The 12,132-nt window shown below is 37.8% G+C and overlaps 1 pseudogene; it reads left to right on the top strand.

The window, feature by feature from the left end:
• The first annotated feature begins 1,811 nt into the window (after positions 1-1,811).
• Positions 1,812-6,527, top strand: LOC100141213 (TBC1 domain family member 12-like; annotated as a pseudogene).
• The last annotated feature ends 5,605 nt before the right edge of the window (positions 6,528-12,132 follow it).

Consider the following 12,132-nt stretch of genomic DNA (forward strand, 5'->3'; position numbering starts at 1 on the left):
AACCTGTTACTCAACCTGACATCCAGTAATACAGAACCAGCTCTGGCAGCGATGAAGACTCTATAATCTATATGTCTATGCCTATGGTGCATGATGGAAAAAGTTGCAAAGTAAATTTAGGGTAACCCCTTTTCCCCACCAAAGACATTACATTAAAAAAAAAAAAACAAAGGAACAACACAGGTGTGTGTGGAAGCATTTTCATAGGGACTTGGGGGAAATTTTGTTCTTTTACAGAAATACTAGCACCAATTATCAGGACATCTAGTTGTGCCTTTGTTACAATGTGACAGTCTTCTTGGATGTGTTAACATAAAGGCACCGAGATCAAACAGTATCAGAGCCACCAGCAGAGTGAAAGAAAAGTGAGCAAAACTATTTAAGATTTGTCAGATGTGATATTTAGTTCAAGAAAGAAAAGGACAAGAGTATGTTTATGTATGAGTATTTTTCATAGGCATTTAACAATTATTTTTAGATACTATTTTCTGATTGTGCTTTAGGTGTGTTGATACAGAAAGTGGAAAGAGAATCTGTGACTCTAGTGAAGCTACATGTCATCATCACAGCAGGAAGCTAAAATGGGACTTAATGATGTAGAAAAGGGTATTCAGGTCAATGGATGCTGACCAGGCTTGTCAGCAGTTTGCCTTAAAATAACAAGCAGAATTTTAAGACAGAGCTGCATTCCCACTTGAGAGTTATGCTTCCCACAACCATAGTCACTGTGTCAAGGCTTCCTGCACAGCCTGTCAAGGCAGCCAAGTCACTGTCCATTGTGCTGGATTGTCCAGCTCAGTCAGGACCCAGTGGAGGGAACACAGAGAGCTTCTGAGAAAGGAAAATAGGGAAATGCATCTGGGACCCCAATGAAGGTTGTCTGGAGGTAGATCAATTTCTGGAAAGAATATGTGCTGGAAAAATCTTATGGATCATATTGGGGCTACTGAATATTTCCTTGAATTTTGTTTTTAACATTCCCCAAAATGATCAGAAGGGTACCCAGAAACTCTAAAATAAAACTTGAAGTACATTTGGCTCTGGTGGGTTGGAGAGGGGTCAAACAAATAATTGTTCTCATGGTGGGGAGATGGCACCTGAACTTACCCAGCACATCAAAATATGAAAGTCAGTCAAAGCTTGTTGCAGATGTGTTGTCAACGTTATAGGGTCTGTTAGAAAGAATGGTGGTGAATGGAGGATAAATAAAATGTTTTTCCGGTCAGGTAACGAACCCAAACATATCCTGTGGACTTCAGTTGTCCAGGGCAGGGGTTGGGGGATGGCTAACATGTGACCTAGGGTGGGAAGTTGTTAAGCATATAGGGCAAAACCTTAATCAGCCACTTTCTGGATTCTTTAACCTTCTTCGAAGCTGCCAGAAGCCAATGCCTTTCTAGTGAATAATGGGATACTGCTCATATTTTTTAACGTGGCTCTGAGTCAGCATATGTGGGTCCTTGGCCAGCTCTCCAGACAGACCTGAGCAGATGAGGAGAATAAAATAAGACACTCCTTTCAGTGGTTTTTCTGCTGTCCATCCTTATGGCTCTGTATAAGCTTTACTTCTCACCAGAAAAAGAGCTGCTTCTACCACCCGCTTCATTGCTGCTGCTCTTTATACAAAGATTGTGCTATTTAGCTCACAGTTGAGGGGTTATCTAACAAGCCATGCCTGCCTGGAGGGCAAGGGTCTTGTCAGGCACTTCCTGGATGGTTTTGCCATGATCCAAAAAACTAGAGTGGTCTCTGAGTTCAGTGGTTGTTCTTTCCCACCCTGCTATGGCTGTACGAGGCCGCAACCCTGTGAAATGTCACCCTTGCGAAACATCACAGTGGAGCTTCGGTCAGATCTCACCATGTGGACAGCCTCTGATTTCCTGTATGTGGCTCATTTGGGTAGCCCAGTTACGAAAAAGAAGAACAAAAATTGCCAAGAAGGAATATCTCCTGCTTTGGGTATTTTTTGGGTACATCATTTATCCATTGCCTCTGGAGGCTTGGGTTGCTATTATGTTGGAGGGTAGTTATAAATATGCAGCTAACCCACACTTAATTTCATGGTCTGGGGAGAGGGTACGTTACCATCACGTCTTCACAAGTCAGTATCCTTTTGTGAGGGCTTCCCCTGTGGCTCAGCTGGTAAAGAATCTGCCTGCAATGCTGGAGACCTGGGTTTGATCCCTGGATTGGGAAGACCCCCTGGAGAAGGGAAAGGCTACCCTACCCATTTCCAGTATCCTGGCCTGGAGAATTCCATGGACTGTATAGTCCATGGGGTCGCAAAGAGTCGGACACGACTTTTTCAAGTGATTGACTTTCACTTCACATCCTCTTGTGAACAAGACCAAGCACTACTGTGTAGAGTACTGAAAATTGATCAACAAATCTATTTTCTAGAATCCATAGAAAGCTGATGTTCATGTGCTACTGCTCACTTATAGCTTATTGTAGAGAAAAAGTAACAGTCTTTAGCAGGTACCCACTGGAACTAGGGTGACCAACCTATCCTTATCTGCTCAGGACTGTCTCTGTTTTAATACCCAGTCTCCCATCTCAGGAAACCCTTCAGTTTCAGGTAAGTTGGGACAGTTGGTCACCCTAAGGAGAACCTGAAATTGGCTCTGATCAAAGGGTATGGGACTGATGAGATTTATGAGGTCCCGTGTTTTAAGGAAAGTTCCATACAGCTCTTAAGTGAATATGTTCATCTACATCGGTGTTATAAGGTTTCCAATATCTAAGCCAGAAAGGCCAATACAGAGGAGGAATGATTGTTAAACATAGGATATTGAATTAAACCACTGTAAAATTCATTAAATATTTAGTGTTTACTATGTTCCAAGCACATTTCTAGGTATCAGAAATTGAGAATTGAGCAAAATAAAGGCCTTAATTTCAGAGGACAAATTCTCAGGAATATAATCAGGAAAGTTGGCATGCTTCTTCTGGATGAACTGTGGGATAAAGGAGCACAATGGTCAAACCTTCCCAAAACCAAATTGGTGAGGACACGATGTAGCAAGATGTTTTCATGATGTATCCTACTATTTTCTAATCTTGACTGCACATCCTGGGAGGAAAAAGTTGGACATACAACCTCAGTATGTATTTGCAAATTATATGCATGTACTTCCTCGGTGGTGCTAGTGGTAAAGAACCCGCCTGCCAGTGTAGGAGATGTAAGAGATGTGGACTTGATCCCTGAGTTGGGAAGATCCCCTGGAGAAGGGGCATGACAGCCCACTCCAGTATTCTTGCCTGAAGAATTCAATGGACAGCGGAGGCTGGTGGGCTACAGTCCACGGGATCACAAAAAGTCGGACATGCCTGAAATGACTGAGCATGCGTGCACTTCTACTATGTGAAACACATACACAAAAATGGAAATTCAGAAAAGTTGCTCTCTAAGGCCCTCTGGGGCCGAAGCAAAAGCTCAGGGCACACATGGTCAACCATTGAAGGGTGGTTTAATTCCAAGTAGGCATTAAAGGATCATTTTTAAATGCAGGTAAAATCATGGCTCTCATACAGATATAAGAATAAAAATGAGTTTAAGATTTTATTTAACTAATTCATAGAAAATAAAAGTGATACAATCAGGTCAAAGGAGATTACCAAGAACAGACACAGTTAAAAGTCAGGAATATGGAAATGTACAAATAGAGCAAAAACTGATTTTTTGACTGTTTCTCTCTAGAAACAGAATTTGTTTGCATGTCAATAGACAAAAATTATCTGGCATTGCTATCAGTTATCTACAGTTTACAGAATCAGAATCAGACAACTCAGGTGTGCTTTAGAATAAAAACTTATTTTTCCATTTATGTATATTTTTTCCTTATAGTCTCCCCACTTTTGATCAAAAAGAATCTCAAAGAATCCTGATCACAAAATGAATGTGGCCTTATTAGATATGGCCTGATTATTACATAGGTACAGCAAGAATGTTACCACAGAGGTTAAGTTTACTCTGCTGGAGGTTTCCATAAGGAATCTCAGGTTGGAATTCTAAAAGCCTCTATTACTCGCTGTCCTGAGGCTAGGAAGCCATGCCCAAGAAACTATCCACCAAGTTTCATCTGCAGGACTTATGATACATTGTGGTGACTTCTCTCAAAGTCTTCAAAACATCTCTAGGCTCCTGTCATGGAAGTGACCTTCCTTACCAGCCAGACCCTGTAAGTGAGGTACCAGGAAAGCATTGTTGGCAATAAAGTCACCCATGAAGTCAACCTTAGTTCCCTGAGATCTTCTTCCTTTGTCCCTGGGGTTGTGCCCACTTGGAGTGGCCTGGTGACAAGGTCACTGCTAGCATGAGCAGCTAGTCTTCTGCAAAGGAGCTGCTTGGTGGCTGCAGACATCAAAAACCAAGGACCTGAAGCAGCTGGGAGTTAGAGGGTGTGATTCTCTTACTCTTCTTCCAAACAGTCCCTCTATCTGCCCCTGATTCTCTGAAACCTTTTCCAAATAGGATTAACAGGCGCTCAGATCAGCTGTCCACGATGCTCCTGGTTGGAAATTATTCGATAAAGTCCCTCCCAGAGAGACTCTTCAGAAAATCCAAAAGCCCTTCAGCAGGGACAAAGCACGAATGAACAGGGAGGACCTGTAAATCACTGGTTCAGTTTTTGAGACTAAGAAACCTGAATTCGAGTCACCTCCTACCTCCATCCTGATTCTCGAGTATGGGCCATCATATGACTGATACTGCTTTTGTGTCCCATTGAAATCTTTGGCTACTACAAGAAAATCTTCTTGCTAAATCTGTGGAAGAAACTTGAACCTCAGTGAAAAGAACATGGGACCTCTGAGCTGAGCCTTAAATTGAGAAAGTAAAGCAGCATGTTAAGAAAAAAGATTTAAGAAAAAGTATTTCAAATGCAATGGTAGTTTGGACCAGTGAAATACTGCCAGGCTGGGAAGTAATTCATAGTTAAGAGAAAGGTTGGAGAATTAAGGTGCAGGGATTGCCCCCTAGTGTTCATGGTAAAGCTTGGAGTCTCCTTGTATTAAGTGAACTGAATATCACTCCTGAATTTATGCAATATTCCTCCCTAGAGGAAAGAGATGGTGGGAAAGCTTCAATGAAACAAGTTCTATCTAAATATATACTTTTCTAGGATAGAGAATGTGTATCTGTTGATGGTCCAGTTGCTGGTCTGGAATTAAGCTCAATTATTGTATGACTTCTCCAGTGTTCTTGCCTGGAGAATCCCAGGGACGGGAGAGCCTGGTGGGCTGCTGTCTATGGGGTCGCACAGAGTCGGACACGACTGAAGCGACTTAGCGGCAGCATTGTATGCCTTTCCATCTTTCTACATCTTTCAGGTGGATGGTCCATATCACGATGTTTTATATAGTATCTTAGGAGGATATTCATACTGCAGACCTGATGTTGGTTATGTCCACGGGATGTCCTTCATGTTGGTAATGTTCATTCTCAGTTTGGAAGCAGTAGATGCTTTCATTGGAAATCTCATGCATAAGTCATTCCAGTTGGCCTTTTTCTGTGTGGATTGCAGCCAGATGTTGATATATTTTGGAACATTTGAAGTATTCTTTGAGGGCAGTCTCTTTACTCTTTTTCTTCATATTAAGTAGTCTTATGGTCTCACTCTAGACATATACTTGACAGATTAGATCTTCACACAGTATCACAAATAACTGTTCTGCTTGATCTGGCCAGTCCAGTCCAGGATGTATTTTGCAGAGATGGGGAGGAATATTTATTTAGAAGTGGGATAAGAATCCTCCAGTAATATGAAGACATTTTCCTTCAGATAGACTTTATTCACATAACACAGTTTCTAAATAAACTGTCAGAGAATCTCACACTGGAAATCTCACACAGTGGCTGCTATATTGCAGCCACTCAGATGTAGAAAAGCACCAACTAATGGACTTAAGTTTTGGGGTCAATGATAAAGGATATTGAAGAAGGAGACAAAATAACAGTACTGCTTTGAACAGCTAATCTTCACAATTAACAGACCAACTGAAACAAAAAGAAGCATTTTTTTATAACAGTATTTTGTTTCCCAAGTAAGCAGCATGGAGAAAGTTGGAGCAGTTCAAAAGAAGCGAGAGATGGAAAACTGCTGATTTTGAATTTTGTGTCTGAAGCAACAGAAGCTTGGGGCTAGTGCACTGGGACGACCCAGAGGGATGGTATGGGGAGGGAGGAGGGAGGAGGGTTCAGGATGGGGAACACATGTATACCTGTGGCAGATTCATTTTGATATTTGGCAAAACTAATACAATTATGTAAAGTTTAAAAATAAAATAAAATTTAAAAAAAAAGAAAAAAAATAAATAAAATACAAAAAAAAAAAAGAAAACCTATTGACAATATTATTTTAAAAAGTTATTTTGTAGGGAGAGCCATTTTACAAAAGAGAAAGTGTAAATGGTTAGTTCATATTCCATAATTTGGGGTAACATTTGAATGCAATAATATTTTAAAATAGTTTTGGGGAAAAAAGACAATGGCTTGTCATACCCAACTAAATAAGCATCATTTTCAAATATAACATTCCAGACAAAGCCTCTGTTATATAACCATTTTTCCAATTATATTTAATAAAAAGGAGGGTAGATTCTTACTGAACCTTTGCAAATAACTATGTTATCATTTAAAAGTAAGAATATTTAATAAAAGTTTCTGAATTTGGAAGGGGAGTCAAGTAGGGAGAATAAAACATCATCTAAAGATGTTTCATTCAGTTTACAAAATCAAATTTTACTAAATTGTTATGGATTATAAATAAGTTAATAAGAAATGTATCTTATGTATTCAGAAAATTAGAACATTAAAACAATATCAACAATATTCTAAACAAATAGCTACAATCATCTCTCATTAGTTCATCCATTCTATGTAATCATTTCTTGTCCTGCTGGGTCTTGGGTTAGCAGTATCATGAACCCATCTACTTCTTACTAAAAAGAGTTCTGTAGATCCTAATTTAGACCATTAGCATGGTCTTTCCTCTTCAGGACAGTCTTAAAGTTGTTTAAATGATGACATCAGAAGCCTGTACCCAAGATCTATTATTCATTGAAGTGTCAGTAGTTTGAAGTAACTGGCACAGTCCTTTTCCTTGGACTCTGGGGACCATGCATCTTTGTCAAAGATGTGATCTGGCCCCTGCAGCTGATTGCAGAGCCTTCAGGGGAGCTTACAAGTAATACAAAAACTATCTGTAGATGTCAGACTTAAAATGACTGTGGTAATTGATGGAGAGAGTTCATATCAAGCAAGATGTAACTGACAAGGAAATTTGGTTGTTTCTGTGTCATGCAAAACAATGCTAATCCAAATAAACAAACACATAAAGCTATGACAAAATGTCTATGTACATAATGATTAAGGCTATTTTCAAAGAAGATATTGAACTTTACAACCAATTTATAAAAATGAATGAACATACTTGTTACAGAGGAAAAATTCTTGAGATGTGCAAAATTCCCTACTCATTATATACATAATGCACTAAAATATACCAATAATATATCAAGAATATCGAGTTAAGAGATTCAGAGTAGGTTCTAAACATTTATATGTTAAAAAAACTCTACAGATAAGTCTCCATTGCCTGGAGAAGGAAATGGAAATCCACTCCAGTATTCTTGCCTGGGAAATTCCATGGACAGAAGAACATGGCGGGCTACAATCCACAGGGTCGCAAAGAGTCAGACACAACTTAGCGACTAAACAAACAGCAACATAGATAAATCTGATATTTATCCCCAAATGAAAACCACTGGCTTAGAAGACTCAGGTTTTGCATTAAAGGAGAAAGACTTAAACCAAGTAAACATTTTAAATAACTAAAATTATGATTAGTAACACTATTTTGCTGTTGCCTAACATCAAACAAAGCATCCTTGGGATGAAGATAAACAAACATCAACAAGTCTCAACATCATTCAAGTCCCAAGATAGTTACAGCAATAAAATTTTACTTATACAAATTTAACCTGGGGAAGGCTAAGCATTTTTTCTGATTTGACAAATCTTTCCATGAAACTCATAAATAGCAACATAAATAAAACCTAATTATTTAGAAACAACATCCCTCTTTCATAAGTTAAGGAAAAAATCTTTTGGAGTTCGAGAGACCCACTTAGAAATATCAAAGATAGGTTTAGGGAGGCAAAAATCAAAAGTTGTCAGGAGATTTAAACTCTTAAGATAGGATTATGGGTGCCTCAGAAATTACTGTTGTTTTTCTTCAAATATTATGATTTGAAGGTGACAATAAAACATCTAAAGATAAGCACAAATGTAACACAATTGTAAAGAATCTTAGTTTTTTTCTAAGTAAGGAAATTTTGCTTTTTAAAAATAATCAAGAACATAATACAATTAATGTATTGTAAGACAGAATCTTTTGCTATCTAGGCAAAGTATATAGATAAAAAGAACTTTCCATATTGGAGGTGAAGGCAATGAGAAGTAACATGGAAACAAGACCATTAAAAATGAGCAAACTTTGGTGACATTTTAACACATTTCGTAACTTTTCAGACTCAGGTATTATAAACCAAGGCAAATAAAATTTAGTGATTGCCAAGGGTTGGGAGACGGTGAAGACGGGAAGTTAATTATTTAACAGGTATGAAGTTTCGGCTTGGGAATTTGAAAAATTTCTGGAGATGGATGGTGGTGACAGTTGCATGACAGTGTGAATATACCTTAATGTACACTTAAAACCGGTTAAAATGGTAGATTATTTACAAGCTTTGCCTTTTATTGTGTTCTTTTATATTTTGGAACAAACTGACACTTTACATTAGGACCCATATCTCAGGGCATCTATAATGTGAGAATGAATTTCGAAATATGAAGATGTTATAAATATGTAAACAAGTCATTGCTGCTATTTTCAAATGACTCAATAAATAATAATTATAAACATTTCTAGTTCAGTTTCCAATATGGTAAACAATTACACAACCCCTAACCACCACCCCCACGGCCCCCCAACATCCTCAGTATGTTTCAACAGTGCCAAGGGGTTTTGGAGACAAAACAAATCATACATATAAACCCTTAAGACCCATTGTTTTAGGGTCTTTTTTTTTTTTCTTGATAAACAGGAGCACATACACAGTTGTATTTCTATTACTTCTCAATATAGTATCAACCACTAACATAAATTTTAAGTTTTAATCAAAGTAAACTTCCATTTCAAAGAAAACTGAGGTTGAGGGGGAGGGATGAGGTGGATAATTGGGAACTATGTCAAATACCAGCTTTTTATTTTATTTTTTGACTATATCACATGTGATATCTTAGGTCTTCAACCAGGAATTGAACCTGTGCCCCCTCCAGTGTAAGCATGGAGTCTTAACCACTGGACCACCAGGAAAGTCCCACATACCAACATTTTAGCCTTTAAATAGAGCAGCAGGGTTCATGGATACACATAATACAACTTTCCATAGCCACATATATCCCTTACAGTACAACTTATCCAAGTGGCAAAAATGAATATATTAATTTACAGTGGTCCCCAACTTCTTGGCACCAGGGACCAGTTTCACAGAAGACAAATGTTTCCATGGCTGGGGGGTGGGGGACGGCTTTGGAATGATTCAAGCACATTACACTGATTGTGCACTTTATTTCTATTATTATTATATCAGGTCCACCTCAGATAATCAGGCATTAGATCCCAGAGGCTGCATTAACAGACTCAAAGATACAGCCTGTTTACAGCATACAAATATAAGACACAAAAGTATTTAAACTTAAAATTATGCTTAGTAATCAATGTCCAGTATTCTATCTTACTTAAGAATGACCTTGGTATGCAGTAACTACCCATTACTTAACTTAATTTTAGTATCAGTCCAAGGTTTTAAGCTACCTAAAACTCTTGGAAATTATCTTCAAGCTGACATACCGCAAAACAGAATTACTGTTGAAATAAAAGTTATTTTCAGAATAATTACTGTGAAATAAAAGATTTTCAGAATAATGATTTGATTAGTGAAACACAACTTTTCATTTTTCATAATCTTAAACATTATGAGTTATGCTAACTAATCTGACTTAATAAACTTGTATAAGTTTAGAAAAAACATATCCAAGTAGAATACTGTTAGGAATTATACTTAACATTAATGAATTAGAGAAAATATAGCTGTTTTTCTTAAACCCCAAATGCTAAACTATGGATTTTCCAAAGATTTCCTTATATTCATAAACTGGAATTTTAAAGATATTATTGAGTGGGCTTTGTTAGTGCAACACATTTAAATATTTAGAAGTTCATTTTCACCACTTTCTGAAAATTAAAGGAATATTTGCCTAATTTAAGGTCTTATTTATCTCTATCCGTCTTCCCTGGTGGCTCATCTGGTAAAGAATCTGCCTGCAATGTGGGAGACCTGGGTTCAATCCCTGGGTTGGGAAGATCCCCTGGAGAAGGGAAAGGCAACCCACTTCAGTATTCTGGCCTGGAGAATTCTTGGACCGTATAGTCCATGGGGTCGCAAAGAGGTTGGACACGATTGAGTGACTTTTACTTTCACTTATCTCTATCAGCCAATCTGAAAAGAACTCAATTAACATGAGACTTTATAATCAAATTTATTAATACCCTCAGCAAGTGTGAAAATATTACACTTTCAGAATGAGGGATAAAGGTTTTTCTAAAAACTACAGACACACAGATAAAGAAGGCTTATAGCTTACTTTCTAAAATTTCTGTCACAGGTCATGAGTAAAATCTCACCAAGCTTGGTATGAAGGAGTCATTCTCCTTCTCAAAGGGCAAAGGGCTCAATAGAGTTGGGCTCAAAATAGGCAAACAAAAATGACTAGCAGTCCAAATTCTCTATCATCTTTCACCCAGCAGAGCATGGATCTCTATAACTCATTAGTCCATTTACAGAGATCACCAAATGGTCAAAGACCAAATTTTCAGTCACCGCTGCCACTAATGAGTATTGGCTATAAATGAACCAAAACCAAAACACAAAATTTGTAGAAAGGAAAATTAAATCAGAAAAATAGCAAAGATGCCTTGTCACTTTGGATTCCCCTCTGAGAGTCAAGGAGAGATGTGCCTGAGCATAACCACATCTTTGGTGATGAGGTTTACCTGGCTCTGTCAGATGAATGCATTATGCATTTTAATGGAGGACCCCCAAAACTGTTAAAAGGCCATTTCCAAAGTTGAAAAAGTATGATTCTAATACACATATAAATATGTATTAACAGGAGTTTTTTTAGCTTATTAATGAGAACCCAAAGAACAGGCAGCTTCATGGATTAGGAACATTAAAATGCATGTGCATATGGAACCCAAGTTGAGTTTTTTGTGGGCTGGGGTTTGGGGTAAGGGAGGTGTTTTGCACTGCTATTGTCTACAACTTCAAGGAGCAAGACAGCTTCAAGAGTGTCAGAATCAGATAATGGGAAGAGTGGACATAGACAATACATAGGTCTACTGAAGTTCATTTTTTTCCCTACATAAGGTTATCATTAAGGTTGAGATGCAGATGCCACTCCTTACAGAGCTATGAAGATATGGTCCTACTGGACTTGTCTGTAATCCAGTTACTCCCAAGGTTCCATCTTATTGCTCTGAGATTATGTTTACAACCCTTCTCCAAACCCAAATATCCCACAGCATTCAATCAGTTGAGACACTCCATATACCACTTGCAATATCACCACCCAGGCCACATACAGTGGAAAAAAAAAAAAATCAACCTTCTTTTCATGTTTCTAAAACCCTGATGTGAAAAACTAAAGGTTAAAATTGTTTTAAAAAAACCACACTTTAACTTGTTTAAAACTTCCCTAACTTCAGTTTCCAATATAAAAAGAAAACATCCAGAAATCTAAAAGCAGTTGCCTTAAACTGCTTTCAACAAGAAAAAACAGCAGGCCTCCCCTCTGTAAAAACTCTTTTTGACTCAGTCATGGTGAATCACTTAATCTCATTTCTAAATTGTTAAAAAAAAAAAGAGAGAGAGAAAAAAGAGAGAGAGAGTGAAAAAAGTACACTCCAAAAATATACTGTAAAAAACTGAAAAAAAAAAAACACCCCAAAAGAAAGAAGGGGGTAGTCTGTCACTCATACATCTAAAATAGTGCTCAAAAAAATGGTA

This window comes from Bos taurus, chromosome 15 (assembly GCF_002263795.3).
Source record: "Bos taurus isolate L1 Dominette 01449 registration number 42190680 breed Hereford chromosome 15, ARS-UCD2.0, whole genome shotgun sequence".
Classification (NCBI taxonomy): domain Eukaryota; kingdom Metazoa; phylum Chordata; class Mammalia; order Artiodactyla; family Bovidae; genus Bos; species Bos taurus.